We start from the raw sequence: 12,186 nt of genomic DNA on the forward strand, positions 1-12,186 counted from the left end.
ACTTACATCTCCTAACAGGGGAGCAATGTACTGTCAAAGTCCTAAATGTAGCTGATGCAACTTTACAGAGAGGGAATTGGTTGATTATTTAGTTAAAATAATGTGCAATGGTATGGTCAAAATGTAGGAGATTGGCACGAGGTAAACTATGAGGCAGTGCAGGCATGATGGGCCAAATGGCCTCCTTCCACATTGTAACAATCCTGTGATTCTGTAATATCAGACAAAGTCAAATAGCAGGAATAGTTTTGGATTTGTGGATGGGTTGGTGTCGGTTAGCGAGAATGACATATGGACTGCATTCAATTCTGTTCTCTCTGCTATAAGAAAGATGTTGTGAAATGTGAAAGGGTTCAGAAAACATTAACAAGGATGTTTCCAGGGTTGGGAGGTGTCACCTCTAGCTAAATAAGCTGGGGTTATTTTCCCTGGAGCGTCAGAGGCTAAGGGGTAACCTTATAGAAGTTTATAAAATCATGATGGGCATGGATAGGATGGATCATCCTTTTTCTCAGGATAGAGGAGTCCAGAACTTGAGGGCATAGGTTTAGGGTGAGAGGGGAAAGATTTAAAAGGAACCTAAGTGGCAACTTTTTCACGCAGTGTACGGAATGAGTTGTCAGAGGAAGTGGTGGAGGCTGGTACAATAACAATATTTAAAAGGCATCTGGATGGGTACATGAATAGAAAAGGTTTAGAGGGATATGGGCCAAATGCTGGCAAATGGGACTAGATTAATTTAGGGTATTTGGTCAGCATGGATGAGTTGGACTGAAGGATCTGTTTCTGTGCTGTACATCTCTATGGTTCTATGAGTGACCTCCCCCACTCTATTAATCGTGAAAGATGGCCAACTGGTCATGAAACTTTTATTTCAAATCACCTTCATCTTGTTCATCAGTGACTTATTTTCAACAGAGCTTACCCTTGGTGGCTCAAATCTATTTCCAGTATTTGAAACACAGTGATGATAGTGTGTCTTGATGCCTGTTTCATGTTTATTGTCTCCAGTTTATTTCTAACCCTGGATCTTAGGAGAGGTGATCATATTGAAAGATGCAAGATGCTGAAAGGGCTTGAACTAAGTGATTGTTTTCCTGTGGCTGGGGAGTCTGGAACACAGTCACTGCATCAAAATCCTGGATCTCTCTCACTACCAGTATTGAGAGTCTATCTACACCAAATGGGCAACCCCACAACCTTCTCAAGGCCAGTTAGGGATAGGTGATTGGTTTCTGGTCCAGTCAGCACTGCTGACATCCCTTGTGTGAACAAAAGAACTAGCCTCAGGATAATGAGGTTGTTCACTTGGGACTGAGATGAGGAGAAGTTAAGAATTCTCCAACCCAGAGATTTGTGGATGTTCTATCAATAAATATATTTAAAATTGAGATTTATCTGTCATTGAACCAAGGTAGAACAGATGCAGAAGTTCGAAAAAAATAACATCCATGGTCATATTGGATGGAGGAACAGGCTTAAGGGATTCTATGCTGCCCTTATGCACCTATATTTTAGTTCTTATTTTCAAAGAATCTCTGTACATTTCTTTTCCTTGTCTTAAGAATAGAATTTTCAATACCTGATCATTTAGGATCTTCTTATCTTGGGCTACATTTCATTTCTAGCTCATTTACTCACTAAATGCGATATTGGTGTCATCTAGTATCATAGAGATGTACAGCACAGAAACAGACCCTTTGGTCAGCAGTGCATTATATTCTATCCGCTAATCTATAATGTTGAGAGTTCAAGCCCCACTCCACATTTGAAACACATTACTTGGCTGGCACGACAGTGCAGGACTGAGGGAAGGTCGCACTGTCAGAGATGCTGTCTTTCAAAGCAAACTCTAAATCAGCGCCCTGTTCTCCTGGTGCAGGTGGAATATAAAGCAGCAGTATTCAAATAAAGGCAAGCAGAGAGTGTTCCTGTTAGCCTAGTTTATTAACAATCTGCCCAAAAATCTCCCATGAAAGCAAGTTTTAAAAACTGTTTGTCACACCTCATTGAGGTCATTCACTGGAAATCAATCCTGCTATTTCGAGAATCATCACAAAACTCAAAGATTTTTAAAATTCACAGAATTCCCCAATTTATACTGCTCGTATACCAAGGTTGACAGAAAAGACAGATGAGGTTTCTGCTCTTAACAGGAATCACAATTTATTACAAGTAAATACACTTGGCTAAACAATTATGAACCATCAGCATCAGTTAAAAATCTAACTCCAATGAATCTTTCATGCACACACGCAGAAATAACATGAGTGTTCAAGGGAAAAGCAGGTCTGTGGCCTTTGTTCCCAGGATTTACTGGGATGGGTCTTGTGTTAGTCAGAACATTGTTTCTCAGTTCCCCTTCTTTGGATGCTTCCAGTGGTTTGCACAGGGTACAGAATGAAAAAAGTGCAGCACTGGAAAAGCACAGCCAGTCAGGTAGCATCCGAGGAGCAGGAGAGTCGGCGTTTCAAGCATAAGCCCTTCATCGGGAATGTTGGGGGAAGGCAGGGGCCCCAAGGGGGCTAAGAGATAAATGGAAGGGGGTGTTAGGGCTGGTGGGAAGATAGCTGGGAATGCAATAGGTAGGTGAAGGTGGTGGGTAATGCTGATAGGTCAGAATGCCGGGTGGAACTGATAGGTGAGAAGAAAGATGGACAGGTAGGACAGTTCAAGAGGGTGGTGCTGAATTGGAGGGTTGGATCTGGGATGAGGTGGGGGGGAGGGGAAATGAGAAAACTGGTGAAATCAACATTGATCCAGTGTGGTTGGATGGTCCCAAGGCAGGAGATGAAGTGTTCTTCCTCCAGTCATTGGGTGGCTAGGAGTTAGCAGTGGAGGAGGCCCAGGGCTTGCATGTACTTGGCGGAGAGGGAGGAAGAGTTGAATTGTTGGGGTTTTTTGGTGTGTGTGTGGCCTGGAGATGTTCTCTGAAATGTTCGCAAGTTGGCATCCTGCCTCCCCAATGTAGAGGAGACCATATTGAGAGCAACAGACACAGTAGATGTGGTGTTTGGAGGTGACGGAAAATCTCGCCCAAATGTGTAAGATCCACTCCAGAACATCCCAGATGGCCTCCTACTTCAAGGACCGCAATTTCCCCTCCCATGTGGTCAACAAAGCCATCCAGCGCATCACTTCCTGCACCTCTGCCCTTGAACCCCACCATGCCCAACCACAACAAGGACAGAATTCCCCTGGTCATCACCTTCCACCCCAGCAACCTCCAGATACGTCGCATCATCCTCCGCCATTTCTGACACCTACAGTCAGATCCCACCACCAGAGATATATTACCCTCCCCGCCCATATCTGCGTTCCACAGAGACCATTCCATCCACAATTCCCTTGTTATGTCCATGCCCCCCACCAACCAACCCTTCACTCCTGGCACCTTCCCTTTTACAAGAGGTGTAAAACCTGTACCCACACCTCCCCGCTCATTTCCATCCAAGGCCCCAAAGGATCCTTCCACATCTGCCAGTGATTTTCCTGCATGTCCAAACACCTCATCTGCCGAGTTCATCACTCTTGATGTGGTCTCCTCTCCATTAGGGAGACAGGATGCCAACTTGTGGAACATTTCAATGAACATTGGTAGGACACTAGGACACACACACCAAACAACCCCACCACACTGTGGCTGAATACTTCAACCCTCGCAATCCCCCCCACTCTGCCAAGGTCATGCAAGACCTGAGCTCCTCCACCGCCAAATCCTAGCCACCTGACACGTCATCTTCCACCTTGGGGCCCTCCAACCACACGGCATCAATGTCGATTTCACCAGTTTCCTCATCTCCCCTCGCTCCACATCATCCCAAATTCAACCCTCCAAATTGACACCACCCTCTTGAACTATCTTATCTGTCTATCTTCTTTCCCACCTCTCCACTCCACCCTCCACTCCGACCTATCACCATCACCTCACACCTTCATCTACCTAGCTCATTCCTAGCTACCTTCCTCCCAGCCCCATCCCTCCCATTTATCTTAGAGCCCCCTTGACCTGACAACCACTTCCCACCTCACCGCCACCCACATTCCTGTTGAAGAGCTTTTGCCCAAAACGTTGATTCTGCTGCTCCTCGGATGCTGCCTGACCTGCTGTGCTTTTCCAGCACCGTACATTTTGACCCTGGTCTCCAGCATCTGCAGTCCTCACTTTCTCCTGGTGTACAGAATAGACAGTTCAAACTTACAGAGTGTCTCTGTTTTATGAGTTGAAAGTCACAGCTTACAGCAGCTGCTGAAGGAAAAAATAAAGTTGTTTTCTTCAGCCTTGAAGTAGCATTTACTGCATAGAACAGAGAGAGCTTCTAAGCTAATAGAAGTCTGAAGGCTTCTCACTAACTTGATTATAGTCCCAGGATGTTCACCACCCTGAGAGTCAATCAAATTTTTATTGGCAGGTCTTTGTCCTTCTTAGCTGCTCACCAGTCCACTATTCAACATTGCCAAAGCTAATTATCTTTGCCCAACTCTTGGAAGGCATTGAGCAAGAGAAGGATAAAGGAAGCATTTCAAAGACTCCCTGAGGGCTTCCCCAGTGAAAAGCTAGCTCAGGTGTCAATGCTTGACAAACCCTTGTTCAGGTGTAATTGACTTGGAGAAATCCCCTGTATGAAGGGACACAATTGTTTGAGAACATCTATCAGTACGAGGAAATATGGAAAACGAGCTGGAGAAAGGAATGCCAATGATTCCGAAGCCAAGGACCAATTTCACCTCCAGAAATGTGTGGTCAGAGATGGGGCTGTAGGATCTGGCTCATCAGCCACGCAAAGACTCACGGAACCCATGACCCTTGACACAGAATTCCTGAGGTCAGTGATTGCCGACAACAAGTTACACAAGAATGATACCATCAATAAAGGGCTTGTCGTAGGAGGAGCAGTTGAGAACCCAGGGTCTGTACTCAGTTGAGTTTAGAAGGATGAAAGGGGGATCTGATTAAAACTTACAGAATACTGAGAGGCCAATGGATGTGGAAAAGATGGTCCAACTCATGGAAGACACTAGGCTCCAAAAGTACATTCTCAGAGAGAAGGAACGACTCTTTAGAACTGAGCTAGGCAGGCATTTATTCAGCAGGAAGGTGGTGAATCTGTGGAACTCATTGCCGCAGAGGACTGTGGAGGCCAAGTCACTGAGTGTATTTAAGACAGAGATAGATAGTAAGGAAATCAAGGGGTACAGGGAGAAGGGAGGAGAATGGAGTTGAGAAACATATCAGCCATAATTCGATGGTGAAGCAGACTTGATGGGCTGAATGGTCTAATTCTGCTTCTTTCTCTTATTATCTTGGACAGACCAATCAAACAATTGGTGCTGGATGCATCTCATGCACCTGATGATGGAGCAGTGCTCCGAAAACTTGTGATTTCAAATAAATCCATTGGACTATAACTTGGCGCCACGTGTCTTCTGTGTTTGCCCCCATCCCAGTCCAACACCAACATCTCCACATTATCCCTCATCACCAGCTCACCTGCAAACTGCACTTCAGCTACTGCTCAACAAGCAATCAGCAATACTTACAATGATTGTCAGGTTATGTGCTTTTAACAAAAATGCAGGAATCCTTCAGCAATAGTTGGTGTTTAAAACAGTTCTTTTCCCATTTCAGTCCGTCGTCAAAAATATAGAAAAGTGAAAGGTCGGGTTTTATCCTTTGTCACTGGAGGAGTTTGATGGTGTGTTGGTCACTAAATGCATAAACATAAAAAATAATTAATTGGTTATAAAGTGGTTGTGAACATCTTGACAGGTTTCCTATAAATTCAATACATATAATGTTGCTATTTCAAAGAGATAATTTTTCTGAAACAGCTGCAATCACTTCATTGGAGCTTTTAACTTTCGAAGGGTAGGCAAGCTCATCTGAAGCCACTGAGCACTGGGCACCATCCACATTTCCACACAAAATAAAAGTTAGAGTTTTCTTTTAACCACCAGCAAAGATTGTTCCCATGTAAAGTAGAATATCTAAGAGGTTTTATCTAGGCATTGTTTCTCCAGGGCTTTTTTCTGATATCACACTAACGTTAAACAGGGAATTCCTGATGAAAGGCTTATGTCCGAAACATCAACTCTCCTGCTCCTCAGATGCTGCCTGACCTGCTGTGCTTTTCCACAGCCACACTTTTCAATTCTGACTCTCCAACATCTGCAGTCCTCACTTTCTCCAGGGAACTGGGAGAGCCCTGCAGTTACAGGGCTTTCTCAGTTTCCACATCTTCAACTTTCTAACTCAACAATAACTGAGCTAAGTCAAGGTGTTCTTGCTAATTAATATATTTGTTTGTTATATGTTCATATGTCCAGAAATGGACTAAGGAGAGCCAGGAGAGGGGCACAAAAAAGACTTGGCAAAAAGGATTAGGGAGAACTCAAAGGCATTTTACTCATATGTGGGGAATAAGAGAATGATCAGGGAGAAGGTAGTGCTGATCAGGGAGAGCAGAGGGAACTTGTGCGTGGAGTCTGAGCAGATGGGGGAGGCCCTAAACGAGTTTTTTGCTTCAGCTTTCACCAAGGAAAGGGATCTTGTTGTAAACGAAACCTTAGAGGAGCTGGGATACAGGCTTGACCAGATCAAGATTGATGAAGTTGATGTGCTAGAAAGTTTGGAAAACATTAAGATTGATAGGTCCCCAGGTACAGACCAGATTTACCCTAGGCTGCTCCAGGAAGTGAGAAAGGAGGTTGCTAAGCCGCTGGCGAGGATATTTGCCTCATTCCTCTCCACAGGAGTCGTACTGGAGGATTGGAAGGAGGCGAATGTTGCTCCTCTTTTCAGGAAGGGTAATAGGAAAATCCCTGACAATTACAGACCAGTTAGTCTTATGTCTGTGGTCAGCAAAGTTTTGGAAAGAATTCTGAGCGGTAGGATTTATGACTATTTGGCAAAGCATAGTGTGATTAAAGGCAGTCAGCATGGCTTTGTGAGGGGCAGGCCATGCCTCACAAACCTTATTGAGTTCTTTGAAGAGGTATCAAGACAGGTTGACAATGGTTGAGAAGTGGATGTGGTGTATATGGCCTTCAGCAAGGTTTCCCATGGTAGGCTCATTCATAAAGTCAGGAAGAATGGGATACAGGGATGTACAGGGCTCTGTTCTTGGGTCTTTGCTCTTTGTAGTTTTTATAAATGACTTAGATGAGGAGGTTGAGGGATGGGTTAGTAAATTTGCAGATGACACAAAGGTTGGAGGTGTCGTTGATAGTATAGAGGGCTTCTGCAGGCTGCAGCGAGACACAGACAGGATGCAGAGCTGGGCTGAGAAATGGCAGATGGAGTTCAACCTGGATAAATGCATTTTGGAAGGTCGAACTTGAATGCTGAATGTAGGATTAAAGACAGGATTCTTGGCAGTGTGGAGGAACAGAGGGATCTGAGTGTGCAAGTACATAGATCCCTCAAAGTTGCCACCCAAATGGATAGGGTTGTTAAGAAAGCTTTCATCAACAGGGAGATCGAGTTTAACAGCTGTGTAGTTTTGCTGAAGATCCACAAGTCCCTGGTGAGACCACACTTGGAATATTGTGTCCAGTTCTGGTCGCCCTACTATAGGAAAGATACAGAGGCTTTGGAGAGCAAAGAAGGTTTACCAGGATGCTGCCTGAACTGGAGAGCTTGCCTTATGAAGAAAAGTTGAATAAGCTTGGACTTTTCTCTCTGGAGAGAAGTAGGAAGAGAGGTGACCTGATCCAGGTGTACAAAATAATGAGTGGAAATAGATAGAGTCAATAGCCAGAGACTTTTCCCTAGGGCAGGATTGACTGGTACGAGGAGTCATAGTTTGAAGATATTAGGAGGAAGGTATAAAGGGGACATCAGAGGTAGGTTCTTTACGCAGAGAGTTGTGAATGCATGGAATGCGTTGCCAGCTGTGATGGTGGAAGCAGAGTCATTGGGGACATTCAAGCAACTGCTGGACATGCACATGGATAGCAGTGAGTTGACGGGTACATAAGTTAAGTTATTATATTTTACATTGGGATGTGGGCGGCACATCACAGTAAGCTGGGGCCAACAGCTCCTCACAGCACCAGAGTCCAGGGTTCAATTCCTGCCTTAGGCAACTGCCTGTGTGGAGTTTGTATATTCTCCCCGTGTCTGCGTGGGTTTTCTCCAGGCGCTCTGGATTCCTCCTACAGTCCAAAAATGTGCAGGTTAGGTGAATTGGCCATGCTAAATTGCCTATAGTGTTAGGTGAAGGGGTAAATGTCAGGGAATAAGTCTGGGTGGGTTACCCTTCGGAGGGTCGGTGTGGACTTGATGGGCCTGTTTCCACACTGCAAGTAAGCTAACCTAAACCTCAGCACAACATCGTGGGCCAAAGGGCCTGTTCTGTGCTGTACTTTTCTATGTTCTATTAATACCAATAAATAGCTGGACAAGAGTTATTGTTTTTAAAAATTGTAAATGTGTCACACCTTTCACATCCCAAAGTGCTTGATAGCCTTTTGTAGTGCAGCCATTATTGTAATGTGGAAAATATAACACAGAAACTATCCCTAATCTCCCACATCCAACAGGAAGAGCACATCTCTCTACTAAAGGCCATCTTTGCACCTTAACAATCTACAGAAAATGGCACTAAAAAGTGCTCTAAAAAGCATTGTTCCAGACTAACTTAGTACCTATGTTTTAGATTTTTAAATTTTTATCAAGGGACAGATCTCAATAAAACGTATAACCAAAATTAACCCACTCTACTCAATATTAGAAGAGACAGCAAGGTTACACTTAAAAACCATGCACTTATCTGTTCCTGTACTGTGAGCTCTCCCACACAGGTTCCTCCAAGCTCAGCTGTGAATTTCACTGTTTGTTGGTTTTTCCTAGATACACTCCAATGTCCAGAAATACTTGAACTCAAACAGCAAAGGCAGTAGCTGTGTAGATTCACTGCTGTGTCAGACAGCAGTGTAGGTTTCTTCCCCCCTCTATCACTGACCATATAGTCTCTGCCTTTGTTCTCTTCCTCCTTATCAAAGTGCCATTGTTTTGATCTTTTCACCTCCAAAGTTCCAAACCAATGCAACAGCTTATACAACAGTAACTATTGCTTCTGGAATTCAAGGAAATCAGCTCCAACACCTGAAATACCTCAAAAAAGGATCAAGTTTTACAGCCTCAAATTTTTCCCATTCTCTATCTTGGATTTGTGTAAAAGAATTGTTCTTCTGAGAGAAGCTAGAATTAGGGGTGGCATCAAAAATCAGTAACAAACTTAAAATTGAGATTAGACAAAATGTTTTCTCAGGGGGCTGTGAGTGCAATAACTCCATAGAGGTCATTATCCTGTCACCAAGTCACCTTTTATTTATACCCACACTATACATGGACACTGACCAGCTCGGAGCCAGTCCCTAATGTGAGGAGACTCTCTGAATCTCCTGTTTACATCTGTCAGCCAGGGCTCCTTGATTGGATTAGGTTAACAGCCCCAATCAGGGATCTCATACTCAATGAGATCTACCTAGACAATGTCATTCCAAACACTACACAGTGGAAGCAGAGTTCTTAAATATTTCCAAGGCAGAGGTAGGTAGATTATTGTCAAGCAAGTGGGTGAAAGGTCTTGCAGTCAGCAAGAATGTAGATTTGAGGTTACAGACAGATCAACCATGATCTCTTTGAATGGTGGGGCAGGATCAACAGGCTGAATGCCCAACTCCTGCTATTGACTCATATGTTCATATCTAAACAGACAGCATCTACGGAACTGAAACGAATTGCTGGAATGAGCCGTCCTCAGTCACTATTGAAGAATGAGCTTTCAGTAAGCTGGGGCCAACAGGCTGTAACTTTAGAAAGCTAGATCTGCTCACGAGAGGATTTTGCTGATGGAACATTGAACAGTACAGCACAGAGAAAAGCCCTTTGGTCCACTGTGCCCCTGCCAAACATGAGGCCATTCTAAACTAATCCCATCTGCCTGTGCACGGTCCACATCCCTCTATTTCCTGCCTGTTTGTGTGCCTGTTGAAGTGTGTCATAAACGTTGCTCTCATATCTGCTTCTCTCACACCCCCCCCCCCCCCCAAGCAGTGCATTGCAGGCATCTCCTACCCTCTGTGTAAAAAGAAACTTGCCTTGCTCATCTTTTTTAAAATTTCCCCCTCTCATCTTAAACCCATCACCTCTCGTATTTGACTTTTCCTTCCTGAGAAAGAGACTCCACCTATCCATCCCATCCATGCCTCTCATAATCTTATGTACTCTACTTCTATCAGGTTGCCCTTGAACCTCCAACACTTTAGTGAAGATAATCCAAGTTTGTCCAACCTCTCCTTATAGCTAATACACTCCAATCAAGGCAACATCCTGGTGAACCTCTTCTGCAGCTTCTGCAAAGCCTCCATGTGATAGAGTGAGATGATGGGAAGCTACATGCCACAAATAAACCCTAACACAGTTGGCCCAAATGACCTGATGTTGAGCTCTACCTTCTATGTAAAGCCATCTGAAAGATCATTATGTCTTGAATTCATTGGTTTGTTTAAGCAGTTCCAAATTGCAAGCCTACCAACAGGAACACTTTATAATGATTCAAAAAGACATGCATCTCTGCAGAAAATTCAAAAGAACGTTTTTCACGGGAATGGACTGACCTTCCGAACACAGAATTCCATTTGAAAATGACGGAAATTAGATTATTAACTAAACAGCAGTCACCTCGACAAAACAAGTATTTTACAAAGGAATTCTGAAATCTTCCTAGAATTGCGTTTTTCAACAATGTGTAATACCAGATAGCTTAAAACAGCTGCAAAGTAAAATTGCTTCATGGTCTAAAAATAGTGCTGACATTGACAAAGAGTTTACTATGTTTGTATGCAAGTACTTATTGCTTCAGGCTCTTGTAACACTGTGGTAGTGTCCCTGTCTCTCAGAGATCCAAGCACAAGTCCCACTTAGTGTGATAACAGGTTGATATAAAAAGTGCTTTTTCAAAACACTTAATGCTCCTGGTCTTTTTTTTCTTTGACATTCTAGGAATACCAACTGTTTCTCAGCTTGCGTTACCTTTGATATATTTAAACCTAGTTAAGTGCTGCATGAGGCTTTTTAAAATGTTGAAAGGAAAGGTTAAGTAGTACCTGTCGTCCTTGTATCGGTGTGATATGTTACAGGTGTGGGATTGAGAATCTGTCTTTCTTGCTCCCAAAGGGTATCATGGAGAAACACTGTGCTTAATTGAATTGAACCAACTACAAAACACTTTAAAAGATGTCTATAACTCCAGCAGCTGTTCCCAGTTTTCCTGTGGTCCTCTCCAGCATTTGTATTGTAGCCCATTGATGCATAACTGCCTCCCCAGAGAGTTTATGAAGCATTGTCGATACTGGAGATTTGAAACTAAACCAGAAATTGCTGGAGAAACTGAGCAGGTACCTGCAGAGAGAGAAACAGAATTATTGTTTTAAATCCAATAAGTTATCAGCTAAAACAGGCCAGCATTTATCGCCCATCCCGAACTACTCTTGAAATGTGGTGGTGAACTACCTTCTTAATCTGTAGTTGCCAATGGACACCGTCCAGGGCAAAGCAGTAGCATGATTGGTACCGGTTCCACCACCTTAAATATTCACTCGCTTAACCACCAATGCAGAGTAGCAGAAGAGTGCGCTGCCTACAAAATACATTGCAATGACTAACAAAAGCTCCTTTGAAGGATGTATTGGAGAAATTGAAGAGGAGATTTACCGGGATGTTGCCTGAACTGGTGACTTCTAGTTTTGAAGAGAGATTGACTAGACTCAAGTTGTTTTTCTTGGGGTAGAAGAGACTGTGCGGGGACGTGATTGAAATGTGTAAAAGTATAAGGAGGGGTGGCAAAGACAGGGTAGATGAAAAGAAACTTTACCTTTTGGGGGAAGGATCAATGACAAAGGGGGTATAGATTTTAGGAGAGAGGCAGAAAGTTTAGAGGGGATGTGAGGAAAAAAATTCACCTAGAAAGTAGTGGGAATCTGGAACTCGCTACTTCCAAAGATGGTAGAAGCAGGAACCTTCATAACATTTAAGGAGAATTTAGATGTACACTTTTGATGCCAAGGCTTACAAGGCTATGGAGAAAGTGAGGACTGCAGATGAAGGAGATCAGAGTCAAAAAGTGTGGTGCTGGAAAACCACAGCAAGTCAGGCAGCATCCAAGGAGCAGGAGAATC

General features: G+C 43.6%; 1 protein-coding gene across 2 annotated transcripts in view; it reads left to right on the forward strand.

Annotated features, from left to right (window-relative positions):
* Nucleotides 1-12,186, forward strand: part of grid2 (glutamate receptor, ionotropic, delta 2) — a 979,554-nt gene that overhangs the window by 859,797 nt on the left and 107,571 nt on the right. The gene's annotated exons all lie outside the window — the stretch shown is intronic.

Source organism: Chiloscyllium plagiosum, chromosome 32 (assembly GCF_004010195.1).
Source record: "Chiloscyllium plagiosum isolate BGI_BamShark_2017 chromosome 32, ASM401019v2, whole genome shotgun sequence".
NCBI classification, from domain to species: domain Eukaryota; kingdom Metazoa; phylum Chordata; class Chondrichthyes; order Orectolobiformes; family Hemiscylliidae; genus Chiloscyllium; species Chiloscyllium plagiosum.